General features: G+C 39.5%; 1 long non-coding RNA gene across 1 annotated transcript; it reads left to right on the top strand.

The window, feature by feature from the left end:
* The first annotated feature begins 216 nt into the window (after positions 1 to 216).
* LOC120099705 (uncharacterized) lies at positions 217 to 25,551 on the top strand. Its single transcript, XR_005498859.2, has 3 exons — positions 217 to 430; positions 11,245 to 11,402; positions 22,744 to 25,551. It is a non-coding gene; the product is annotated as an uncharacterized LOC120099705 (long non-coding RNA).
* Positions 25,552 to 26,069: the final 518 nt, after the last annotated feature.

Here is a 26,069-nt window from a genome sequence, read left to right on the forward strand (position 1 = left end):
TCATACATATTGACTGAGAAATCTGAAGGGTCACAACCAGGCAATGGGAGACAGAGTAATATTAGTGGAAAAATGATATGATGAACTATAAACATGTCTCTCTCCCAAATACCAGTAACAGAGACAAACTGCACTATAGGTATCCAAATAATCGAGGAGTTTACTCTGAGCTGAGGACACATTACTTGTCTTTCACTTCTTCCTTAGGACCTTTTTCTTCTGGGCAAAAAAAAAAAATAAAAGCCATCAGCTCTAAGGAAAAGAACAGTGCCCTTCGCAACGCCTGGTTTTTGGGATAAAGATATTAATGATATAAACTCTCTAACAGGAACCACTTGAAGCAGGGAAGTCCAGATGCTTCTGACACGCTCCGAGCTCCGAGCTCCTGATCCCATGTGTGGAAGGCTCAGATCAATTCTATCTCTTCAAGGTAACTACTCAACTCCTACCAAGGACTCAGTGAGATTTCTCTGGGTGGACATATTTCTTCCTTTTTTTTTATACCAAGACAGAAGTCCATCTTCATTCTCCCCATCTCTGAGCTTTTCATCCTCTTTGTTCTCACTCCCAAATTGATGTTTCCTCTGAAATAGAGGCCAATTAGTAAAACCTATAGGTGCTGAAGGAATATACGAGAGGCATTGCAGATATGACAACATGATATCACAGGAGAAACTAGGGATCTCCAGGATACAAGAGATTTTTTCATGGAGGGCCTAATGATGATGTAACTGAGAATTTCCATGGCCTACCTCTAAACAGCTTTCTTTACATTGAGCAGTTTCGAGAGTGCCGTTTCCAGGTATGTGCCCTGTAACACAGGGGAATCCTTTATGTACTCCGTCTCTCTAAAGCTAGAGACTTCTCTTTGCTTCATTACAGTTTACATGTTCTGAATGGACAAAGTTAGTCTTGGCAGGGGTAGAAATGATCTAGACACACAGAGTAGAGGAGATACTTCTGGATAATAATTTTATTCCCAGATCAATTCCTGTGACATACAGTGCAATTTCCTAGGTTTTCTGTTTCCTAAAGGACAGAATTTGCCCTACAGTATTTTGACTGAATATTGTATTACATTTTCTTATTGTACTTCTTTTATTGGAGACTTTGTATATATTCCTTTGTATATATATTTGTGTACTCAAAAACTGTATTTTCCAATTCATTTTTTGCACTGATTTTGGCAACAAAGAGGGTCGAGCTATAGAGTAAATCTAAGACTTTAAATATAGTGTACCTAATTCAAATGATAAACTCCCAAATCCTTATTTTATCCCAATATTACCAGACATCAGTAAAGCAAAGGACAAAATGAACTACAGATTATGTTTCTTGTAGTCCCATTAGATATCAGTACTCTAATATCTGAATTCCTGAGTTCTCAGGGACAGACTTGAGGGTTTTAAATAAATTACCCCGATTCTTTCTTCTAGTAAAACATAAGATTCAGGAGGATGGGCAGGGAGAAAAATCACTTGAGGTCAAGATAAACCTCAACTTCAATATTTTCACAAGAACAGGAGGGAGTCTATTTGACATTGTCATTTGGGGATTTTACATTCATGACCTAGTTTCCCAGAAACCATGTTAAAATTCCACCTAACATCCTAGCTGTAGGAGCCACCAAATTATGTGTTTGTGTGTGTGTGTGTGTGTGTGTGTGCATACATTTTCTATATATTTTTTATATATATTTCAGACACCAAAATTAGATAAGATTGATGATGCTAAGAAGTGCATGCTGTCTGGAAAACAAGGGCACTGGAGAAAACTTCCTGAAGAAACCATGGCCTATGATCTAAGATCAAGAATCAACAAATGGGATCTCATAAAACTGAAAAGCTTTTGAAGGCAAAGGATACTGTGGTTAGGAAAAAACAGCAACCAACATATTGGGAAAAGATTTTGACCGATCCTACAACAGATAGAGGGTATATATATATATATATATATATATATATATATATATATATATATCCAAATTATACAAAGAACTCAAGAAGTTAGACCGCCGCAGGGAGTCAAATATCCTATTAAAAAATGGGGTTCAGATCTAAACAAAGAATTCACAGCTGATGAACACGGAATGGCAGAGAAACTCCGAAAGAAATGTTCAACATCTTTAGTCATAAGGGAAATAAAAATCAAAGCAACCCTGAGATTTCACCTCACACCAGTGAGAATGGCTAAGATCAAAATCTCAGGGGACAGCAAGTGCTGGCAAGGATGTGGAGAAAGAGGAACACTCCTCCATTGTTGGTGGGATTGCAGACTTGTACAACCCTTCTGGAAATCAGTCTGGAGGTTCCTCAGAAAATTGGACATTGAACTACCTGAGGATCCAGCTATACCTCTCTTGGGGATATACTCAAAAGATGCCCAAACATATAAAAAGACACGTGTTCTACTATTTTCATAGCAGCCTTATTTATACTTTCCAGAAGCTCGAAAGAACCCAGATGCCCTTTAACAGAGGAATGGATACAGAAAATGTGGTACATCTACACAATGGAATATTACACAGCTATCAAAAACAATGCCTTCATGAAATTCATAGGCAAATTGATCGAACTGCAAAATATCCTGAGTGACGTAACCCAATCACAGAAAAACACACATGGTATGCACTCATTGATAAGTGTCTACTAACCCAAATGCATGAAATATCCTAGATGCACAGAACACGTGATACTCAAGACGGATGATCAAAATGCGAATGCTTCACTCCTTTAAAAGTGGAACCAGAATACACTTGGCATGGAATAGGAAGGCAAAGATCAAGTGAGTGGCAGAAGGAACACCCATCCAGAGCCTGCCCCACATGGGGCCTATACATATACAGTCACCCAATTAGACAAGATCGATGAAGCAAAGAAATGCAGATTGACAGTTACCACATGTAAATCTCTCCTGAGAGTCACAGTCAGAATACAGCAAATACATAGGTGAATGCCAGCAGCAAACCAATGATCTGAGAAAGGGAACTGCGTTGTAAGAATCAAAAAAAGGACTGGATGACCTTGAAGGGGCTCGAGACCCCATATGAACAACAATACCAACCAACCAGTGCTTCCAGGGAGTAAGCCACTACCCAAAGACTATACATGGACTGACCCTGGGCTCCAATCTCATAGGCATCTATGAATATCCTAGTAAGAGCACCAGTGGAAGGGGAAGCCCTTTGTCCTTCTAAGACTAAATCCCCAGTGAACGTGATTGTTGGGGGGCTGGAGGTAATGGGGGGAGGATGGGAAGGGGATCACCCATATATAATTGGTTAAACAATGGACACCTTTACATACTACATCTCCCTAAAGTTAGAAACTATTTCTTGCTTCATTAGTGTATACATGCTGTAAATGTAGAAGGTCAGGCACTGGGCATACAGAGAAAAGATCTAGGAACATGGGTGAAGTAGATTCTTCTGGACAATCATTTTATTCCCAATTCCATTCCTCTGACATACAATTCAATTTCCTAGGTTTTCTATGTTTTCCACAAGCCAGTATTTTTTCTACAGACCTTTAATTGAATGAATTTCACATTACATTTTCTTATTTTACATTCCTTGATAGGGGACTTTATAAATATATTCCTGAATGTGTACTCAAAACTTCTGTTTTCCAATTCCAATTTTTTAAATGATTTTTTCAACAAAGGGGACTCAGCTATAGAGTATAATAATTTAAATATTATGTACCTACTTCAAAGGATAAACTCCCTAAACCTTATTTTATCCAAAAATTACCAGACATCAGTAATGCAAAAAACACCATGGAGTGTAGAATGCAGTTCTCTAGTCCCATTAGATATCAGTTCTCATATATCTACCTTCCTGTGTTCCCAGTCCCTGTCTTGAGGGTTTTGGATGTTCTACCATGATTATTTCTACAGGCCAAACATAATATTCAGGAGGATGGGCAGTGAGAGGAATGGCTTTAGGTCCAGTAAAACCTCAAAACCAATATGTTCATATGAACAGGAGGGAGTCTATTGGTCATATTCATTTGTGGATTATAAAATCTTGACATAGTTGTGCAGAATCCATTTTGAAATTGCACCTAACCAGCTGTACGAGCCAAAAAATGTATATTTACTAGCCACAAAAACTAGATAATGTTGATAAAGCTAAGCAGTGCATTCTGCAAGGAAGCTGATATAGATCTTCCCTGAGAGACACAGGAAGAACCTGTCAAGCAGAGAAGTGAATGCAAGTGGCAAACCAGTGAACTGAAAACAGACCTCTTGTTGGTATATTTTGAGAAAGAATTAAAGGAGCTGAAGTGGTTTTCAACCCCATAAGAACAACAATGCCAATGAACCAGAGCTTTCTGGGTCTAAACCAATATTCAAAGACTAAATGGACAGACCTATGGCTCCAACTGGATATGTAGCAAAGGATGGCTTTTTTGTGCATCAACAGGAGAAGCCCTTCATCCTCCCTGGGTTTGACTCCCAGTTCAAGGGAATGTCAAGGAGCAGTAAGGGACATTGTAGAAATGGGGAGAGGGACAGTTTAGGGATCTTATGGGCCAGAAATTGGGGAGGAAATAACATTTGAATTGTAAATATAGAATTATCCAATTGAAAAAAGGAATAAAATTTGCTAAAAAAAATAAAAGAAATTAAAGTAAAGAAATCTGCCACCTAATCACACCTACTGATTCAGAAATCTAAAAGGTCACTGTCAAGGAATGGAACTCAGATTATTACTAGTGAAAAGACTGAGATGATGAAGTCTCAACTAGAAACAATTCTATCTCCCAGATATCAGTGTCAGACACAAACTGCAAAATAAGACCAATTTTTCCCTAAGTTTCAAACCACAGATGAAAATCACCACGTGATTCAGGTAGTCTCTTTACTCTCCTTAAAACAAACTTAAGCACCTTCTATTGTTGTTGTAAAAATTAATAAAAATAAAAAATAAAAAATAAAAATGAAACAGTAAATGTTTTTCTCTGGTTGGTTTACCCTGCTTGGGTTCCACACCTCAGTGCCCCAGATATCTGCTGGATATCTTGGCAGAAACACAGCCCAGCCACACACTTTCTTACAGTGAGACTCTTACATATAAAAACACACCACACAATAATCTTATTTCCAATTGGTAAGATATAATTGCCCACTTAAACATACAAAGCCCGGTACCATCTATCCCTTGCACCTTATATTTACCAAGTCTCCAGCTTCTCCCACAACGACTCCTTGCTTCTCCTCTCTCTCTCTCTTTCTTTACTCACTCTCCCAAATACATCAACCCTTTCATGCTTTAGTTTCTCTTCCTCTTAAAAAGACTCCTAGCTTCTCCCCTCTCTCCATCTCCTGTCAATTCTAACTCTTCTCAGTTCCCCATCCTGTCTCTAAACCATTCCCTTCTCCTCCTAGCTTCCTTCTCCTCCCCTATCTCCATCTCCTGTCTCTTCTAACACTTCTCAGTTCCCCATCCTATCTCTAAACCATTCCCTTCTCCTCCTTGCTTCCTTCTCCTCCCTTCACACTCCCAACTGTTCCATCCTCTCCCCCTCCTGCTCAGGTTCCACTGGCTCAACTGTCAGCAACTGTCCTCTCTAACCCTATTCTCTGAATCTAATCCCCCTCTTGCTCCTGACATTTCCCTCTGTCCAAATCTCACGCTCTTGCCTTTATTTAACAAATTCAGAAAATTTCAAGGCAAACCACAACATTCTATCAATTCTAAAATCAATATGCAACTTAAAACTCAGGGCTTTAGCCCAAAATATATCCATCACTTAAGCTCTCTACCCGGAGCCACAGATTTTTCTTTAACCTTAATAACTTCTACAATATATGTCTGCATTCACTCTGCCTGCTGTTACAGACATTTATCACAACTCTCAACTTGGTGGTAGTGACTAATTTTTCCTTATCTAAGTTCTGAAGCTTTTATGAAAATCCCCCCTGTTTCAGGAAATTTCCCTACACTCTTCTTTCTAAAACCAAATTTTATCACTTTTTAATAATACCTTTAATAATGAAGTACCTTGTGTAGCTAGGATTTAATCCCAAAATTCACTTGGAGCCCACCTTAAAAAGAATATGAGTATCCTGAAAAACTTTCTAAACAACTTTCTTTAAAAAGCAGCTTTAATCTCTTAACTCTCTGAGCTGCCCTTACTTATCACAGAGCAGCGGACCTACAGCCTGTCAGTACAGGCTGCTTCGCTTTTTCATTGTTTGAATTCCTGGCCTTAAGTTATCACATGCCTTAACATAGAGCCTGTGTCCTCTTACTTAGAAAATAAAACTTTTCAGTAAACTCTAAGGAATGCTATTGGATTCTTGATCATCACCTTGGTTCATGATCTGTTGTAAAAAGAGAAAAGAAAAAAGTAATGTTGCCTTTTACACCGCTAGCACTGGCACCATATTGTCCCATGATATCTGGTAGATATCTTTGGGAAAACACATCCCCACTCCTTGGCTGCCCAGTGTCTCTTGCTGCCACACACTTTCCTATCCTCAAACCCTCATGTAAAAGAACACACAACACAATAATTTTGACCCAATTAATAAGATATAATTGCCCACTTAACCAAACAAAGCACTTTACCATCTATCCCTTAGGAACATTAATACCAACCTGTAAATACAGAGAGCAGAATCTTGACTTCACCTTCAATGGCTTCTCACCCTCTCCTCTTCCTGTCTCTCCCTTTTCCTCTAGTCTCCTCCTCTCCTTTCAAACATCTCTCCCGCCCATCCTTCCTTCTCCTCCAATGACAGGATTCCTTCTATCCTGTTCCTGCCCCTCACATGTACTTTACAAATTCAATGGGAGGTGGTTCTTGTGAAGTCACCTGAGTTCTGAGTACAAGACTAGGCAACTATCCTTGGGCCAGTGGATTTAGCATCAAAATACAGATAACTTCAGGGCAAACCACAACAAGTAGCTTTGATATCCTAGTGAAATCTTTCAAGCCATTAAAAATTGCAAATGTGAACATGTACTAATTTTCTTCTCTTGCTTGATGGTGAAAAAAAGTGGTACCCAACACTGTATGAGACCTAGTATTACATAATACACGTAGAGAAAACAAATTACTCCCAAGGCCAACGTAACTTCATAAGTAAGCAATTTGTTATAAAGTAACAAAGAACAAACAAAGTACTTTTTTCAGTTGGTTTCCCTTCACTGTAGGCAGCAATTTGAATTTCTAGAGCAATGGTTAAGTATTGTATTATTTATCATTAAAAGTACCCTCATAAGAATCTTAAAAAAAAAAAAAGAAATCTAAACATCTGTATAAAAACGTCATATCTGCTTTAAATGATCAGAATATGCGTCTGTGATTGGAAATCCTTATTAAATCTTATCAGGAAGCTGAGGGTAAAACTGGGTCAGAAATCAGTCATCAACAGTCCAGCTTCTGTGACAGTCACACCATTACCTGTACCACCATTGTTCTTGATCCCTGACCTTAAAAGGTCCCAGCCTTTCCGAACTTCAAATTGTTCCATATATATATATATATATATATATATATATATATATATATATATATATATATATATTACATCAGAGACAGTAGTGAAAACATCTTAGCCAGCTTCACGAACAATTTTATTTTCCCAAAAGCTTTTTAAGGGTTGTGGTCGTCTCTGACCATTGTACATTTCTTCAGGCAATGATGAAAGCACTGATCTGCCCCAGAGGCAATCCCTAAATGACCTTGACCACTGTTATTGCCAATACCAATGGTGCTGCCTTTTGAGTGGTGGGAATCTCCATGAGGATTTCCATGCACTTCTTAGATTAAGAGAAATATGAGTGGTATAACCGAGCAACACTCTGCATGAAGTCTTCGTTGGGTTCATGACTCACCAAGGTCCAATGAGGCTGTGCTGAAGAGTGGGCCATAACCCAGGAGTTCTAAATCTCTATGCCATTTCTCCTTCTCAGGCCTTAGCCATACTCCATGTCAGAACCAAATTTGAACCATTCTTTTACCATGGATAGAATTTCAAATACTCTACTGATAGTGGGCATCCTTACATTGTCCTTGACTTTAATGGAATTGCTTTATGTTTCTCTCCATTTAGGTTGATGTTGGGTACCGACTTGCAGCTCATTGCTTCTATTATGTTTCTGCATAGGACTGGTATCCCTGCTCGCTCTTATCCTTTTAACATGAAAAGGGTTTCGAATATTTTTGCAAGCCTTTTCAGCATCTAATCAGATTATCTTGTGATTTTTTTCTTTTATTTTCATTAGGTAGTGCATTATATTGATGGATTTTCAGAAATTGAACCATCCCTGCCTCCCACTAGAAATTAATAATTGCACAGCATAACCTACAGAAGTGTTCTCATATTCACACACATACTCTAACAGCTCCTCCAAAAAACAAAAACGAAACATGTTAACAAAAAAAGCCATGCACCCTACAGAACATATCTAATACTCACATACACACTCAAACATCCCAATCGAAAAAACGAAAACCAAAAAATATGCAATCAAAAAAAAAATAACCATGCTTCGACAACATCAAAATAGAATGAACTAAATATCACTTATCATTAATGCCTTTAAGCATTAATGGCCTCTACTCAATAGTAAAAGAACACAGGCTATCACAATGGATTTATAAACAGGATCTATCCTTCTGTTGCACTCAAGAAACACAATCCAGCAACTGAGATAGACACAACCTCATACAAAGGTGTTTGAAAAGCTTTTCCAAGCAAATAGACACAAGAAACAACTGGCGTAGATATTCTAACATCCAGCAAATCAGACATGCAACCAAAAGTAATCAATAGAGTTGGGGAAGGACAATTCATATGCATCAGAAGAAAAATCCACCAAAATGCCATCTCGATTCTAGATGTCTATATGCCAAAGACAAAGGCAGCAATATTGCTGAAGCTTAAATATCAAATCGAACCTCACAAATGAGTAGTAGGGAATATCAATGTCCTACTCTTACCAAGGGCAGGCCATTGAGACAGAAATTAAAAAAAATGATGTAACTAACACGGGGTTCAATTAAGTTGACCTCACTGATATCTACATAATAATTCACCTGAATACAAAAGTAAACACTCTCCTTTCAGTACCTCATGGAACCTTATCCTAAACTGACCATGTTCTCACACTCTAAAAAAGCCACAAGGGATACAGAATGACTGTGCTAACCATTGTATTTTCTCAGATGACAATAGATTAAAACTGGACTTCAACAATAAGAAAAAGTGTATAAACTCATTGAAATTCAATAACTCGCAACTGAAGAGCCATCCGTTCAGAGAAGACATAAAAAAAAGCATTCCTAGAATTCAAAGAAAATGAAGGCACAGCTTCTCCAAACTTAAGGGAAATAAGGAAAGCATTGCTAAGAGGAACATGCATATGCAGCACAAGGCGCTTTCATAAAGAAACCAGAGAGAACCAACACTAGCAACTTCCCAGCACACCCTAAGTCTCTAAAATAAAAAGAAGCAAATACATATTAAAGGAGGAGACAGCAAGAAATAATCAGACTCGGGGTGAAAGTGGTACATCAGAAACAAAGAATACAACGATCAACAAAAAAAATAGCTGGTTCCTTGGGAACATCAACAAGACAGACAAACCCTAAGACAGATAATGTACTAGGAGGAGAAATAGCATCCAAATCAGAAATGATCAGGGAGCCACATCCATGGACACTGATGAAAGTCACAAAATCCTTAGGTCTCACTTCAGAAACCTGGTGGTTACACAATTTGAAGCTCTGAATGAAATGGATGATTTTGTAGATGGATAACACTGACCACATGTAAACTGAGGTAAGATAAACTATGTAAATAGCTCTACAACACCTAAAGAGACAAAAGAGTAATTAAAAGTTTCCCCACTGAAAGAGCCACAAGGCCAGATTCTTTGAGCACAGAGTCCTACCAGATTTTCAAAGAATTCTCAACATACTCCCAAAAAACAGAAACAGGAGGAAAATTGCCAAACTTATTCCTTGACAGCACAGTCACCCTGACACCTAAATCACAAAAGGACTTAACACAGCAAGAATTTCAGACGAACTTCCCTTAAGAACATAGGTGGAAAAAATACTAGGTAAAATTATAGAAAACAAAATCCAAGGACACATGAATTTTCCATCCAGTGCCATCTAGTAGGCTTCCTCCTGTAGCTGCAGGAGTGGTTCAGTCTATGAAAATCGATCAAAGTGATTCACCATATAAGCAAACTGAAGTGTAAAAAATTCTGCCCTCAGCATTTCACATTAACTTGTGAGCTACACATGGAGTTAAACTTTGTTTAAGTTGCATATAAACCAATATATATATATATATATATATATATATATATATATATATATATATATACCTAGCTATACTACTCCTGGCCTTATAACTGAAAAGACCTCTGCCATACCTCAAGGACATGTGCTCCATAAGTTTCCTTACTGCTTTCTTCATAATAAGAAGGAAATAGAAATAACCCAGATGCCCCTCAATTAAAGAATGGCTACAGAAAATGTGGTTCATTTATAGTATGGAATACTATGCAGCTATGAAAATAAGTACATTGTGAGGATGTAGTAAAGTAGATGGAATGAGAAAGTATTGTTCTGAATGAGGTAATTGAGACACAAAATAACATGTACATATTCACTTAAAAGAAGGTATTAGCCATAAAGTACAGAATTCACAAGCTACGATCTACGGAACCAAAGAAGCTAAACAAGAAGAAAGGCCTAAGAAAATGCTTAAATTTCACTCAGAAAGATGAATAAAATAATGAGAGTAGGCAGATGGAAGGAAAGGATTGGGTGGTGAGAGGATGGGAAGGGAAATGGGGTTTGAGAATCATTTCTTGGGAGAGACGGGCAAGAGGGACAGAGGGCCAAGAGAATAAACTGAAATCAGTGACTGTCCAGGGTGGGTGATATCTGTATTATTTGCCTGCAATCTGGGATGTGTGAGGCTACCCCAGCATCCATGAGGGTGACTTTAGCTGAGATTCGTAGCAGTGGGGATACGGGTACTGAAATGGTCACTTTCCATAGCCACAGAGGACCCAAGGTGGAAGGATAATAACCCAAACACACTCCCAAAATTTTGACCCAGAATTTGTCCTCTCTATAAGAAACACAAGTACAGAGATGGAAGAGGAAATGAGGGAATGGCGACAAGGTAAGTGGCCGGATGTGAGACTTATCCTATGGGCAAACGGCAAACCCTGACATTATTAATGGTCCTTTCTTATGTTTGCAGACAGGAGGGTAGCATTATTGTCCTCTGCAAGACTCAACAGAGCAGCCGACTGACACACGTGCACAGACATACGGCCAAATATCGAATGGAGCTCAGTGAGTCTCACTGAAGGGCTGAGGGAAGTGCAGACAGAGACAGAGGAGCACAATGATCTTCAGGTGGGGTCACTAAACCAGTCGCCTGTCTGTGGATCCTGTTCTCCTACCCGGGCTGCGTTTTCAGGACCTGGTGGGAGACGATGAATCTAGTTGAGTAGAGACTTGATGTGCCAGGGGAGAGGGTGAACCCAGAGGGGTCCTCCACTCTCTCAGATAAGAAGGGGAGAGGATAGAAGGAGGGAGTATAAATGGTAGGAGCCTGGAGGAGTGTGGTTCCAGGGCAGCATTCAGAATGCTACCTGGTGAATAGATGCAACCATTCTAGCAAGGGACTCAGGCATGACATCACTGGGAAGGGGGCGGGACATCATGGGTGTGGGACATGACATCATGGTGGTGGGGCATGACATCACGATTATCCATCAGAAGTAATTATCTGGCTAAACATTCATCACGAGTGTCAGCTCCACAGGCTCACTGAATATCCTAAACCATAGTTGTTAGTGAAGTTATATATAGAAAAACCCAGTCAATATCTTATCTTGTGTCCTTTCACCTGTACCAAATCGTTTGATCTCTTTGTTTGACTCTTGATAACTGTTTTGGAACCTCTTGGAATGTGTTCTGAGTAGGATTAAGTCTGTTTACTCTCTCAGAACAGTTAAATGGTGACACCTGGGAGACTGGCAGAGTTGTCACTGGAATTTTGACTAATAGAAAGAGACTTATAGCAGTCCCACTATAAAAGAGCTTAATAACCATTGATATAATTTTAAGATTTATTGTAGGATCGTTATTAAGACTAAAGAATTCATCTACTTTTCTGTATACTAACACTACGGGACAGTACAACTTCATAGGCCTGCAGAGATGTGCTCCAAAGGTGCTATAACTCAATTATTGTTATATATGTCTAATAATAACAACAGGAATAGCATTTTAATAGCAGGAAACTTTCCCAAAATGAATCCATTACAGCCTTGCTTAATAAGGGTGTACCAGTTGTGGATTATAAAGTAATCCGATGCTGTTCATCTGAGGATGATCACCTGCCAGTTATTAGCTTGTCCAGTCATGGCTTCTGACACTTTCTTCTCAGTCCCACATAGTACCTTCTCCAAAACTGACAATATGATCCATCACAAAACAGGCCTCAACAAATACAAGAAGACTGAATTAATCCCTTGCATCCTATGAGATCACTAAACACTAAGAATGGTCTTCAATAACAACAAGAACAACCAAAGACCCACATATACATGGTAGCTCAGGAATGATTTACTCGAGGAGAACTTGTTCAAGGAAGAAATAAAGAAAAAATTAAAGACACTTTTGAATTTAATGAAAATGAAGGCATAACTTGGGAACACAAAAAAGAAATGCTAAGAGGAAAACTCATAGCTCTGAGAGCCTCCACAAAGAAACAATTGCTATGATCCACTAGTAGTTTGACAGAACACCTGAAATCTCAGAACCAATACAAATCCAAATACACCAAGAGGACTATACAGCAGGAAATAATCAAACTCCAGACTGAAATCAACCAAGTAGAAACAAAAGGAATTATATAAAGAATCAACAAAACCAGGAGCTGGTTCTTTGAAAAATCCAGAAATAGGTAAATCCTTAGTATTCAAATTAAAAATAACAAAATCAGAATTGAAATAGAGATATAACCATAGAAAATGAGAAAACTCGAAAAATTATCAGATCCTACTATAAAAGCCTATGCTTAAAAAAACGGGAAAGTAAGGAATAAATGGATAATTTTCTATTCAGATACAAGTTACCAAAGTTGAATCAGGATCAGATAAACCATCTAAATACTCCCATAACTCATAAAGTAGTAGAAGCAGTCATTAAATATCTCCCAACCAAAGATCCTAGGACTGGAAAGGTTTAGTACAGAATTCTCTCAGACCTTCACAGAATACCTAATACCAATATTCTCCAAACTATTCAACAAACTAGAAATAGAAGAAACACTACACAATTCTTTCTCTGATGCCATAGTTATGCTTATAACTAAAGCAAACAAAGACCCATCAAAAAAAGAGAATTTCAGACCAATTTATTCATGAATATCCCTGCAAATATTCTCAGTAAATTTCTTTCAAACCAAATCCAAGAACACATCAAAACAATCATCCATCATGATCAAGTAGGCTTCATCCTGGAGATACTGGGATTGTTTAATATACAGAACCTGATCACTAATCAAACTAATCCCACTATAAAAACAAATTCAAAGAAAAGAAAACAATTAATTATCTCATTAGATGCTGAGAAAGCATTTTACAGTTAAAAGTCTTGGAAATATCTTAAATTCAAGGACCATACTGAAGCACAGTAAAAGCAATATACAGCAAACCAGTAGCCAGCATCAAACTAAATGGAGAGAAATTTAATGCAATCCCACTAAAATCAGGAACTAGACAAGGACACCCACTCTTTCCCTACCTTTTCAATATAGTATTCGAAGTCCTAGCCAGAGTAATTAGACAACAAATGTAGGTAAACAGACTAATATTGCAAATGAAGTATTCAAAATGTCACTATGTGCAGATGATGTGGTAGTATATTTAATTGGCCCCAAAATTTCCACCAGTGAATTTATAAGCCTAATAAACAACTTTAGCAAAGTGGCAGGGTAAAAAATTGATTCAAACAAATCAGTACTCTACTCAAAAGAGAAATAGACTGAGAAAGAAATTACAGAAATGACACACTTGACAATAGTCAAAAAGCATATGAAATACTTCAGTGTGACTCTAACCAAGCAAGTGAAAGATATATATGACAAGAACACATGTCTCTGAAGAATTAAATTGAAGGTCTCAGAAATTAGAAAGATCTCCCATGCTTGTGTATTGACAGGACAAATGTTGTGAAAATGTCCATTTTGCCAAAAGCAATTTACATATTCAATTCAATCCCCATCAATATTACAAGTGAATTCTTCACAGACATAAAAATGACAGTTTGCCAATTTATTTGGAATAAAATAAATCCCAGGATAGAGAAAACTATTCTCAAAAATAAAAGCATTTTGGGGAAATCACCATCCCTGAGCTCATGTTGTGTTACAGAGCAATGGTGATGAAAAACTGTAATGTATTGGTATTGAGACAGGCAGGTAAATAAATGGAATAGAATTGAAGATGCAGAAATGAACCCACACAGCTATGGCCACTTGGAAATTGATAAAAGATCTAAAACCATTCAGTGGAAAAAACGATAGCATTTTTTAAAAAATTGTGCTGTTTCACCTGAAGGGCAGAATGTAGAAGAATGCAAATTAATCCATTCTTATCTCCTTGTACAAAGTTTAAGTAAATGTGGATTAAAGTCCTCCACATAAAGATCACCAGTGGAACAGGAAGCACTTGGTCCTGGGAAGACTGAAACCCCAGTGAATGTGATTGTTGGGGGAGGGTGTCAATGGAGGGAGGGTGGGGATGGGAACACCCATAAAGGGGAGGGGGAGGGCTTAGTGGGATGTTTGCCTGGAAAACTGGAAAGGGAATAACACTGGTAATGTAAATAAGAAATACTCAAGTTAAAAAAATATTTAAAAATAAGACCTCCAAATAAAAACAGATACACTGAAACTAACTGATGAAAAAGCAGGGAAAAGCCTTGAACACTTTAGAATTGGGGAAAATTTCCTGAATACAACACCAAAGTCTTTTGTTCTAAGATCAAAAATTAAAAAATGAAACTTCATAAAATTTCAAAGTTTCTGTAAGGCAAAGGACACTGTCATTACTTCCATACAGCAACTAACATCTTGGGAAAAGATATTTAAAAATCCTATATCCGATGGAGCACTAATCTACAATATATACAAAAAATTCAATAAGCTATCCTTCAGAGAACCAAATAACACTATTTAATAGTGGACTACAGTTCTAAACACAAAAATTCTCAACTGATTAATATTGAATGGCTGAGAAGCACCTAAAGATATTTTCAACATCCTTAGTCCTTGGGGAAAAGCAAATCAAAACAATCCTGAGATTCTACCTCATACCACTCAGAATGGCTAAGATAAAAATGTCAGGTGACAAAAGAGGCTGGCAAGGATGTGGAGAGAAAGGAACACTCTGTCACTGTTGAAATTGCAAGCTCTTTAAATACTCTGGAAACCGGCTGGAGGTTCCTCAGAAAATTGAACGTAGTATTTACTACTTGAGGACCCAGCTGTACCATTCGATGGCATATATCCAAAACTTGCTCCAACCTACAACAAGTTCACATACACCACTATGTTTATAACAGCCTTATTTATAAAGGACCGAAGCTGGAAAGAGCCCACATGTCCCTCAAAAGACAAACAGATAAGGTGGTACATTTACACAATGGTGTGGTACTGAGGTATTAAATAGAATGACTTCAGGCAATTCATAGGCAAATGGATGAAACTAGAAAATATCATCCTGAGTGAAGTAACCCTAACACAAATAAAGGCACATGGCATTCACTCACTGGTAAGGGGGTAATCTCTCGAATTTCTCAGATACTAAGGATGTGACAGGTTCCCTGGACCTAACATTGATGACATTAGACAACATACACAACAACAGTGATATTGAACCTGAAGACACCACCTGCAGTAGATAGACACGGTCCACAGTGCAAGAATGGGACAAATCACCCATCTCTTATTAAATCACAGTTATCCCTGTCTAGTGGAAATGCAGGGCAAAAATGCAGCAGAGGCTGAAGGAAAGGCCATCCAGAGATCTGCAGACACCAAACTGGACACTGTTGCTGATCTTGAGATCTGCTTGCAAACTGGAGTCTGGTATGCCTAACCTCTGAGAGGCTCTGCCAGCACAGCCAACCATTGAACTGAGCCTAGAGATCCCAATGGAAGATGTAGGGGAAGGCCTGAAGGAGCTGAAGGGGATTGTAATTAGAGGTCGAATAACGATATCAATTAAGCAGACACCTCAGAGCTCCCATGGCCCTAACAACCAACCATAGAATGTATATGGTCTGGTACCCTACATATGTAGCTGAGGACTGCCTCATCTCACATCAGTGGAAGGGGAAGCACTTGGCCTTTAGATGCTTGATGTCCCAGAGAAGAGTGATTCTAGAGGGGTGAGGCAAGAATGAGTGGGAGATTTGGGGAGGCACCCTCTTAGAGACAAAGTGGAGGAGTATACTGTGGGGTGGTTTATTAACAGGGACTGGAAAGTGGTTAATATTTGCAATGAAAACAAAAACAATGATTAATAATACTAATAATAAAGGAGTGGCATTTTCCATACATTATTTTACTGCACAGGTTAGCTTGGAACATTTATTGTTGCCTAGATGCATATTTCTTCCTACAGTTTCTGATTTCTTGTTTTCTGAGGAGTGTAGCCTTAGGTCTTTCTCTTCATTCAAAGAAGGCATAACACTTAACTCCTTTCTCCAAGCAAGGGTGATTGTAGATATGTCTGTAAAAGGCAGGAGCCATTTCTACAATCTAATTGGGGGTCACCAAAAGAATTAATTACAAGCAAAATTTGTAACACGAACAGTATGTGTTCAATAAACTTACTAGTATTGAATGCATCCCAGGATTTCTAGCCAGGCAACTGTGTACGATAACAAGAGACATTTAGAATTTCAATATATGTGACTAGAGAAAATACATTCCATTGAGTAGCATACTCAATATTTCAAAAATATCATCATGGAAATAATATTAAGAGCTTTAGGACGAGAAAAAATAATGAACACCAAGTCACAAGCATCACAGAAACACCTGGAAGTCACATGGAATTCTAATATCAATCACATGCATTCTATGCTCTATTCATATCCTATCACATGTTCATTCCCTAACACAGTCCACCAGTGATTTTCTAGTCCCTGCAGTCTCTGAGGAGCAAGGGTCTGGATCAGCTTTTCACATTCGGTTTTGAGGCTCCAAGACACATGACTGCACCACTGATGGCCTTCAGTTTACAGGGAACTACCCTGTTTTAAGAGTCGCTTGACTGCACAGTGTCTTAAGCACTCCTTGCCCTTTCCGTTCATGTTGATCCTTCCAGAATCCCTTGTCTTGGCCCCTGACAGTGTGCACAAGAGCAGACAGCACTCTGGATTCAAAGGAGGAGAGTCGACAGGGATCCTCCCCATTCAGAAAGCTTGGATGATCGCCCGCTACTACAAGCAGAATTGACAAGTGAGGCAGCTCCTGACTGGGCCATGAAGACCTCGCGACTGCCTCGTGCAGACCTTGCGACTTCCCGGTGCAGACCTCACGACCCCCGTGCAGACCTCGCGACTGCACCATGCAGTCCTCGCTACTGCCCCGTGCTAACTCGAGGACAGGCCCTCTCGAGCTTTGGTTGTTTCCTGAGGTCAATGGTCACTCGAGATTTCCCTGCTTTGCCTTCCGGACTTGTCCAAAGTTCTCGGGAGAGAGAGCAATACTCAAATGATACAGCTCAACTGATGTTCCTCACCACTGGGAAGTACATTCACTGCCACTTCACGAGTAGTAGCCCATTTGCCATTTCTTGTTCAATTTCCTAACGACTAAAAGGCCAGATGTGTGGAGAGAGGCCAGTGAGCTTCATCCCGGACTTTACCCTCTGACCATGCACCGCCGATTTCCCAGCCTCCTCGGCCTTGGAACGCCTTTAGATTCTCCCAAGATGATTATAACACCGGACTCCAATGGGGGAAGCACTTTAAGGGTTCCCAGTGTTCGCCACCTGAGACCGCCTTCAGTGTCCCCCAACCGGATTATAACTTCCTACACCAGTGTGGGAAGCAATTGAACAGCAGAGACCCGAGCGACTTTGTACCTCCCGGACTACTTAGACGCACTCGGTACAAGTTCAGATGCACAAAACCCTATGAAGACCAGAGATTCAAAAAAACCTGATATTCGTGCTACAGAAAAGCTACGGAAACTTGAAGATCATATGAAGGCTTCAGTCAGTAAGGGGGTCCTAGACCACAGACCGGAACTGACAGAGAAGAAGAAATGGACAGTTCCACTTCCTCTGAGGGTTCCTGAGGGCATGAGTAATTCACTGACCAAGGATAGCAGATCACTGAGTAACCCACTGACCAGGGATACCAGAACATGTGCTTACATCCTGCTACCAGAAAAAGAGTGGCCGCATCTTTAGTGCTCATTCTTGGGAAGATGAAAAAAAAAAGTGGGTTATTTCTACTGGGTTTGAAGAAAATATGGACTTTGACGAGTTGGTAGCCAGAGTGCCTGCAACATCTACAAAACACAGTACTGGAGAGAACACTGAAAGATTCAAAGTAGATCACACTGTGCCTGGGCCACCTTCTGCTGACTCTTCTACTGACAAACTTGGACAGGTAATTTCCCCACACTTTCCAGGTTCCCAACATCCTTCCCTATCTAGACATGGAGAACTTCGATCTCCCATTTTACCCCAAGATATTCCTACCCACCCAAGACTTTGCGGAAATAACCAAATGTTTCCAATGTTCTATAGGGTTATTCCACATTTGCCCAAGTGTCCAAAATTCTTCCCACAGATACTGAACGGAAAATGATACATTCTCCTCTTCCAGAAGGAGTGTTTTTTTTTTCTTCAATCTTTATTAACTTGAGAATTTCTTATTGACATTTCAAATGTTATTTTCTTTCCAGGTTTCCATGTTAACATTTTCCTAGCCCCTCCCACTCCCCTTCTACAGGGGTGTTACTGTCCGATTCTCCCCCACATTACTGCCCTTCTCCCAACAATGCCATTCACTGGGGGTTCAGTCTTGGGAGGACCAAAGACTTCCCCTTCCACTGGTGCCCCTACTAGGCATTCAGTGATTCCTATGATTTTGGAGACCAGGGTCAGTTCATGTAAAGTCTTTGAGTAGTAGCTTAGTCTCTGGAAGCTCTGGTTGGTGGGCATGTTATTTCACATGGGGTCTCAAGCCCCTTCAGTTCTTTTAGGCCTTTCTCTGATTCCTTCAACGGGGATCCGTTTCAAAGTTCAGTGGTTTGCTGCTGGCATTTGCCTAAGTATTTACCATTATCTGGCTTTGTGTCTCAGGAGAGATCTACATCCAGTTCCTGTCAGCCTGCCACTCTTTGCTGCTTCATCCATTTATTTAGTTTGGTGGCTGTATATGTATGGGCCCCAATGACTGTTCCTTCATTCTCTTCTCTAAACATTGACACCCTGTGCCCTACTATGGGTATTCTTGTTCCCCTATTAAGGAAGGAGTGAAGCATCCACATTACAGTTATCCTTCTTGAAATTCCTGTGGTCTGTGCATCTTGGGAAATTAGAGCATTTGGGTTAATATCCGCTTATCATTGACTACATACCATGAGTGTTTTTTCTGTGATTGGGTTACCTCACTCAGGGTGATATTTTCTAGTTCCATCCACTTGCCTATGAATTATATGATGTCATTTTTTGAGAGTTGAGTAGTATTCCTTTGTGTAGATTTATCACATTTTCTGTATCCATTCCTCTCTTGAAGGGCATCTGGGTAATTTCCATCTTCTTCTGTGAATATAGTGGAGCATGAGTCTTTGTTGTATGTTGGAGAATGTTTTGGGTATATGCTCAGGGGAGATATACTTGGGTACATAGATAGTGCAATACCCAGTTTTCTAAAGAAGCTCACAGAATGATTTTTACCAGTCGGCAATCCCACCAAAAATGGAGGAGTGCTCTTTTTTTTCTCTATATCCTTGCCAGAATCTGCTGTCACCTGAGATTTTTTTTTTGTAGCCATTCAGACTGGTGTGACGTGGAATGTCAGGGTTGTTTTGATTTGCATTTTCCTTATGATTAAACATGTTGAAAATTACTTTTTTTTCTCCATATTTATTAACTTGGTTATTTTGTTTTTTAACATTTCAATTGTTACTCCCTTTCCCAGTTTCTGGACCAACATCCCCGTATCCCATACACATCCCCTTCTATATAGGTGCTAGCTCCCCTTCCTCCCTCATTAGTGCCTCCCCAAAACAATCCCATTTAATGGTGAATTCAGTCTTGGCAGGACCAAGGTCTTCCCCTTCCACTCGTGCTCTTCCTAGGATATTCATTGCTACCTATGAAGTTCGAGCCCAGGGTCAGTCCATGTAGAGTTTTTGGGTAGTGGCTTAGTCTATGGAAGCTCTGCTTGGTTGACATTGTTGTTCAGATGGGGTCTCGAGCCCCTTCAAGCTCAACTGTTTCCTGATTCCTTCAACAAGTGTCCCGTTCTCAGTTCAGTGGTTTGTTGCTGACATTTGCCTGTTTATTTGCTGTATTCTGGCTGTGTCTCTCAAGAGAGATCTACATCTGGATCCTGTCAGCCTTCACTTTTTTGCATCATCTCTTATCTCCTTAGGTTTCTGTATATGTATGGGCCACATGTGTGGGAGACTGTGAATGGGTTTTCCTTCTGTCTCTGTTGTAAACTTTACCTCCCCATCCTCTCCCAAGTATATTATTGTTCCCCATTTAAAGAAGGAGCAAAGCATTCACATTTTGGTCAACCTTCTTAAGTTTCACATGTTCTGTGCATCTAGGGTAATTGGTCTAATACCCACTTATCAATAAGTGCATACCATGTGTGATTTTCTGTGATTGGGTTACTCACTCAGGATGATATTTTCCACTTCCATCCATTTGCCTATGAATTTCATAAAGTCATTGTTTTTGATAGCTGAGTAATATTACATTGTGTAGATGTACCACATTTTCTGTATCCATTCCTCTGTTGAAGGCATCTGTGTTCTTTCCAGTTCCTGGCTATTATAAATCAGGCTGCTATGAACATAGTGGAGCATGTGCCTTTGTTACATGTTGGGGCATATTTTGGGTATATGCCCAAGAGAGGTATAGCTGGATCCTCAGGTAGTTCAATATCCAATGTTCTGAGGAACCTCCAGACTGATTTCCAGAATCGTTGTACCAGTCTGCAATCCCACCAACAATGGAGGAGTGTTCCTCTTTCTCCACATCCTTGCCAGCATCTTTTATCATCTGAGTTTACATCTTAGACATTCTGACTGGTGTGCGGTGGAATCACAGTGTTGTTTTGATTTGCATTTGCCTTAAGACTAAAGATGTTGAACATTTCTTTAGGTGTTTCTCTGCCATTTGATATTCTTCAGCTGTGAATTCTTTGTTTTGCTCTGAACCCCATATTTCAATAGGGTTATTTGTCCCCCTTTAGTCTAACTTCATGATTTAGAGTTTGACAATCATTATCCTAAGGATCCTTTGCTACAATTTTTTACTGAGCATCCAGTGATCTTTCCTCAGGTCACTGCCTCAGAGCATTAGATATTTATACAGATGGCTCCAAAACAGGTGTAGGTGCCTACATGTTTGATTCTCAAGAAACAGTATTGATTCAGTACAGTCCAGGAACACCCCAAATCACAGAATATAAAATGGTATTGGAAGTTTTTAAAATATTTCATGATTCTTTTAATTTAATTTCTAATTCTGCTTATGTAGTTTACGCTCACTTGAAATTTCAGGGCCAATTACTTCGACTAATACTGTATGTCAAATTATTTTCGAATTACAAAAATTGATTTGGGTCAGAAAAAATAAGTTTTTCATACAACATATCCGAGCTCATACTAATTCGCCTGGTCCTGTGGACAATAATAACGACTTGGTGGATGCTAGTACTCGTAGAGAATTTATTTTTCATGCAGCTCCAGTTGATCTTACTAGAGAATTGCATCAAAAGATTCATGTTCCTGCCTTTACAAAAGTTTAACATCTCTAGGGCTACAGTTCGTGATGTGGTGTTAGTTGCCAGAATTGTGTTCAATTTCACCACCCTTGTCATGTGGGGATTCACCCTTGTTGTCTGATCCCCCTAAAACTTTGGCAGATGGATGTCACACACATATTTCAATATGGAAATTTAAAATATGCTCATTTTTCTGTTGATACTTGTTCTGGTATTATACATGCTACTCTGGTGACTGGTGAAAAGGCTAGTAATGCCATTAGTCATTGCTTAGACACATGGGTGGCCTGGGAAAGCCTGATAGTGTTAAGACAGACAACGGGTCTGCATACACAGCAAAGTCCTTTAAGGAATTTTGCCAGACAATGCAGGTTTGTCATACTACAGGATTACCATATACTCCCTAGTGGCAAGGAATTGTGGAAAGAGCACATTGTACCTTAAAAGAGCTTATAAAAAGCAAAAAGGGGGATTTGCCAGGGGCCAAACACCAAAAGAAGAACATTCATTAGCTCTTTTTACTCTAAATTTCTTAATTTTGTCCACGCATGGCTGCTCTGTCACGGATTGCCATGCTGCTACTACACCTATGAGTAATGCAGAAGAAAAGTGGAAGGAAGTATTAACTGGTGAATGGTGTGGGCCAGATCTTGAGATTTCGAGGTCTAGGGGAGCTGTTTGTCTTTTTCCGCAGAACTAAGAAAATCCAATTTGTACCTGAGCACTTGACTCAAAAATTGCCTTCTGCTCTCCTGAAGATGAGACTACGAACCCTACTATAGCTGGGAATGGTAATCCAGGTTGATTCACTAATCTTGTGGGCTACTGCCAGATCCTGGCCAGTACCCATGCAAGTTCATAGCAATTCATCTGTTTTGCCAAACTTTTCCTCTGCCTCCTGTTTGTGTGATGCTCCCTGTATTTTGCCAAATGGAGAAATGCCCCAATGCTATGCAGCCATTAACTTTTCTCTGTCGCAACCTTATGTTTTATTTAAAGAACTCTTCCCTGCCTTGCATTTGGTTGCGTAGAGCCACATTTCAATATTCAATATAATATAAGCTCTAATGTGAGCAATATACCCATTTGGTATCTGGCCTCCTATTAGTTAATCAAAGGATAGATTTAGTTCAAGGACAAATTGAAGCACCTTACCATATTACGCAGCTGTCCTGCTTTTCTTCCCATAGAGGCTTATGCATTACTCCTTTGCAAGTTAACTTTTCTCACCATTCTCAACAGAGCAAAGAAATCTTGAATTATCTGAAAGGGAACTATTCCATGAAAGCAGAGCAACTATCAAGACAATTGCTGATGTAGATTGCTGACTTAACAGCACTAGGTTGGACCCTATCACAGTTGAAGACTTTACGTCATGGATTGCCAATGCTTTCGCCCTTTATTATGGAGTGGGCTGGTATGTTTGCCTGGGGAGATATTTTCCTCCTTGGATGCAGAGTATGTCTCTAGCTTATTGGCCATTTAAAAAGATAACATGTCAGACAAAAAGCGGTTGTTTACCAGGCTATGATCGTCTTTGAAAATGGTGCTTCTCCCAACATAGGGATGGCCTCTTTATAAGATTAAGTGTTCACCCTAGATCATTTTTGTCATTGTCATGTGGAATCATTGTATCCAGAGATGGGTAAATATCCTCGAGTTCGGTCCAACCTGAGACAGGAGGCCCAGTGGTTGTATGTGAACCCAATGATGGGTAAGTCTGAGTCATCATCAGGAATGATCTAAGACAGGAGCAATGAAAAGAATGATGTTACACCCAGATCTAGACCATTCATATTATTAAACAAAAAAGGGGGAGAAGTGGGGAGCAGCATGGTAAAACAAAGATGGCGCAGACATCCTGTCCCGTGTGGTAGTAAATGACTTATCGAGGATGCATAGGCTTGTCCACTTGCCAGGGCGGCCTTATGATAATGAGGTAATCCAGAGCCCTGCTGTGGTGAACAAAGGTATTTGCATACAGCTCATGCATGGAATTTGCACCTGGCATCAGTTGGATGGGACAGGAATGTGCTAATGAGGGATTCATGCTCTGCCAATCCATGAAGGACAAGTAGCAGAGTAATAGTGGGGTGATCCATGATCCACCAATCCCTGAAGGACAATTAGCATAACCACAGTCTCTTCTCTACATAAGGCGAGCGCTTTTGCCGCTTGAGTTCCCCTTATCAGTAAAGAGGTGATCCCGCAATAAAGGCTGTTAAGAAGAATCCCACTGTGTTGCGTATTCCTTGCCAGCCGAGGTGGACGTGACACTTCAGAATAAAAGTCGTAGAAAGATCAGGAATTGAAGGCCCATTTCTAAACATAGTGAAAGAAATATACTGTAAACCTCTACATAACATCAAACTAAATGGGGAGTAACTTGAAGCAGTCTCACTAAAATCAGGGACTAGATAAGGCTGCACCACTTTCTGCCTACTTATTCAAAACAGGACTCCATGTCATAGACAGAGAAACCAGACAACAAAAGTAGGTCAAAAGGATACAATTGGAAGGTTAGATATCAAAATATCACTATTTGCAGATGATATGATTGTATACTTAAGTGACACCAAAAGTTCCACCAGAGAACTACTTAATCTGATAAATAACTTCAGCAAAGTGTCAGGGCATAAAATTAACTCAAACATACCAGGAGCCTTTCTATCCTAAATGGATAAACAAGCTGAGAATGAAAATAATGAAATCATACACTTCACAATGGTCCCAAATAATGTAAAATATCTTGTTGTGAGATTTACCAAGCAGGTGAATAATCTGTATGACAAGAAATTCATGTCTCTGAAGAGAGAAATTGAAGAAGAACTCAAAAGATACAATGAGCTTCCATGCCCATGAATTGACAGAATTGATATAGTAAAGATGACCATTTTGCCAAAAGCAATCTACACAATCAATGCAATCTCCGTCAAAATTACAATTCTTTAATAGAGAAAGAGCAACTTGTAAAATCATTTGGAATAAGAAAAAGCCATGATAGCTAAAACTATCCTCAACAATAAAAGAACTTCTGCGGGAACCACCACCCCTGAACTCCAGCAGTATTACATAGCAATAGTGATAAAAACTCCATGGTATTTGTAGAGAAACAGACAGATAGAGAGTGAAAAAGAATTGAAGACCCAGAAATGAACCCACAAACCTTTCACTTGATCTTTGGCAATGGAGATAAATCCATCCAAAGGAAGAAACATAACATTTTCCGAAAAAAGGGCTGGTTGAACTGGAAGTCAGCATGAAGATGAGGGCATATTATACCATTTTAAGACCATGTACAAAGCTTAAGTACGAGTGAATCAAGGACCTTCACATCATACCAGATACACTCAAACTAATATGTAGGGAGAAGCTAAAGATGGCTCCGAAATCCGGTGATCATTAGTGATAAACAACTACAAGGTGCATGTCGTGACATTTCTCCAGCAGTTATCAGACTGGAGTAATATTCATGTTAATAAGGTATTTCATACTCCACCAATCCCCAGAGAAAAAATTTACAACCACAGCCTGTCTTGTATTTAAGTCAGGTGCCTTTGTTCCCCAGGGTCCCCCATATCAAGAATGAGGTTTTCCTGCAAAAAAGGCTGTTGAGAAGAATCCAATGGTGTTGTGTCTTCCTTACTGGACGACTTGGGCACTACAACTTGTACGGGGACCCAAGAAAATTCTCTTTTCTCAAGTGGATTCGGAACTTTTCAGCCTCAGGACTGTGACGTGAGGAAGTTTCTTGATGGGACGATAAAGCTCCTGGATAAGGGATCATAAAGCTCCCAGAAAAGGGACGATAAGTATCCCAGATAGTGTCGATCAAGTTCTGGTGTATTAGGGACTATAAAATTTCCCTAATGGGAAAATAAGTTTCTCTGCAGTAAGCAGAGACGATGAAAGCCTTGTTTTACAGGCAAAAAGGTGAGTGAAACGTGGCAAAGTTTTTTTTCCCCAAATGATCTTCTGTGGGTTGTACTAACACTTTTGCCTTTTACCCTTTTTGTGTGG

Source organism: Rattus norvegicus (assembly GCF_036323735.1).
Source record: "Rattus norvegicus strain BN/NHsdMcwi chromosome Y unlocalized genomic scaffold, GRCr8 chrY_unlocalized_12, whole genome shotgun sequence".
Lineage (NCBI taxonomy): Eukaryota > Metazoa > Chordata > Mammalia > Rodentia > Muridae > Rattus > Rattus norvegicus.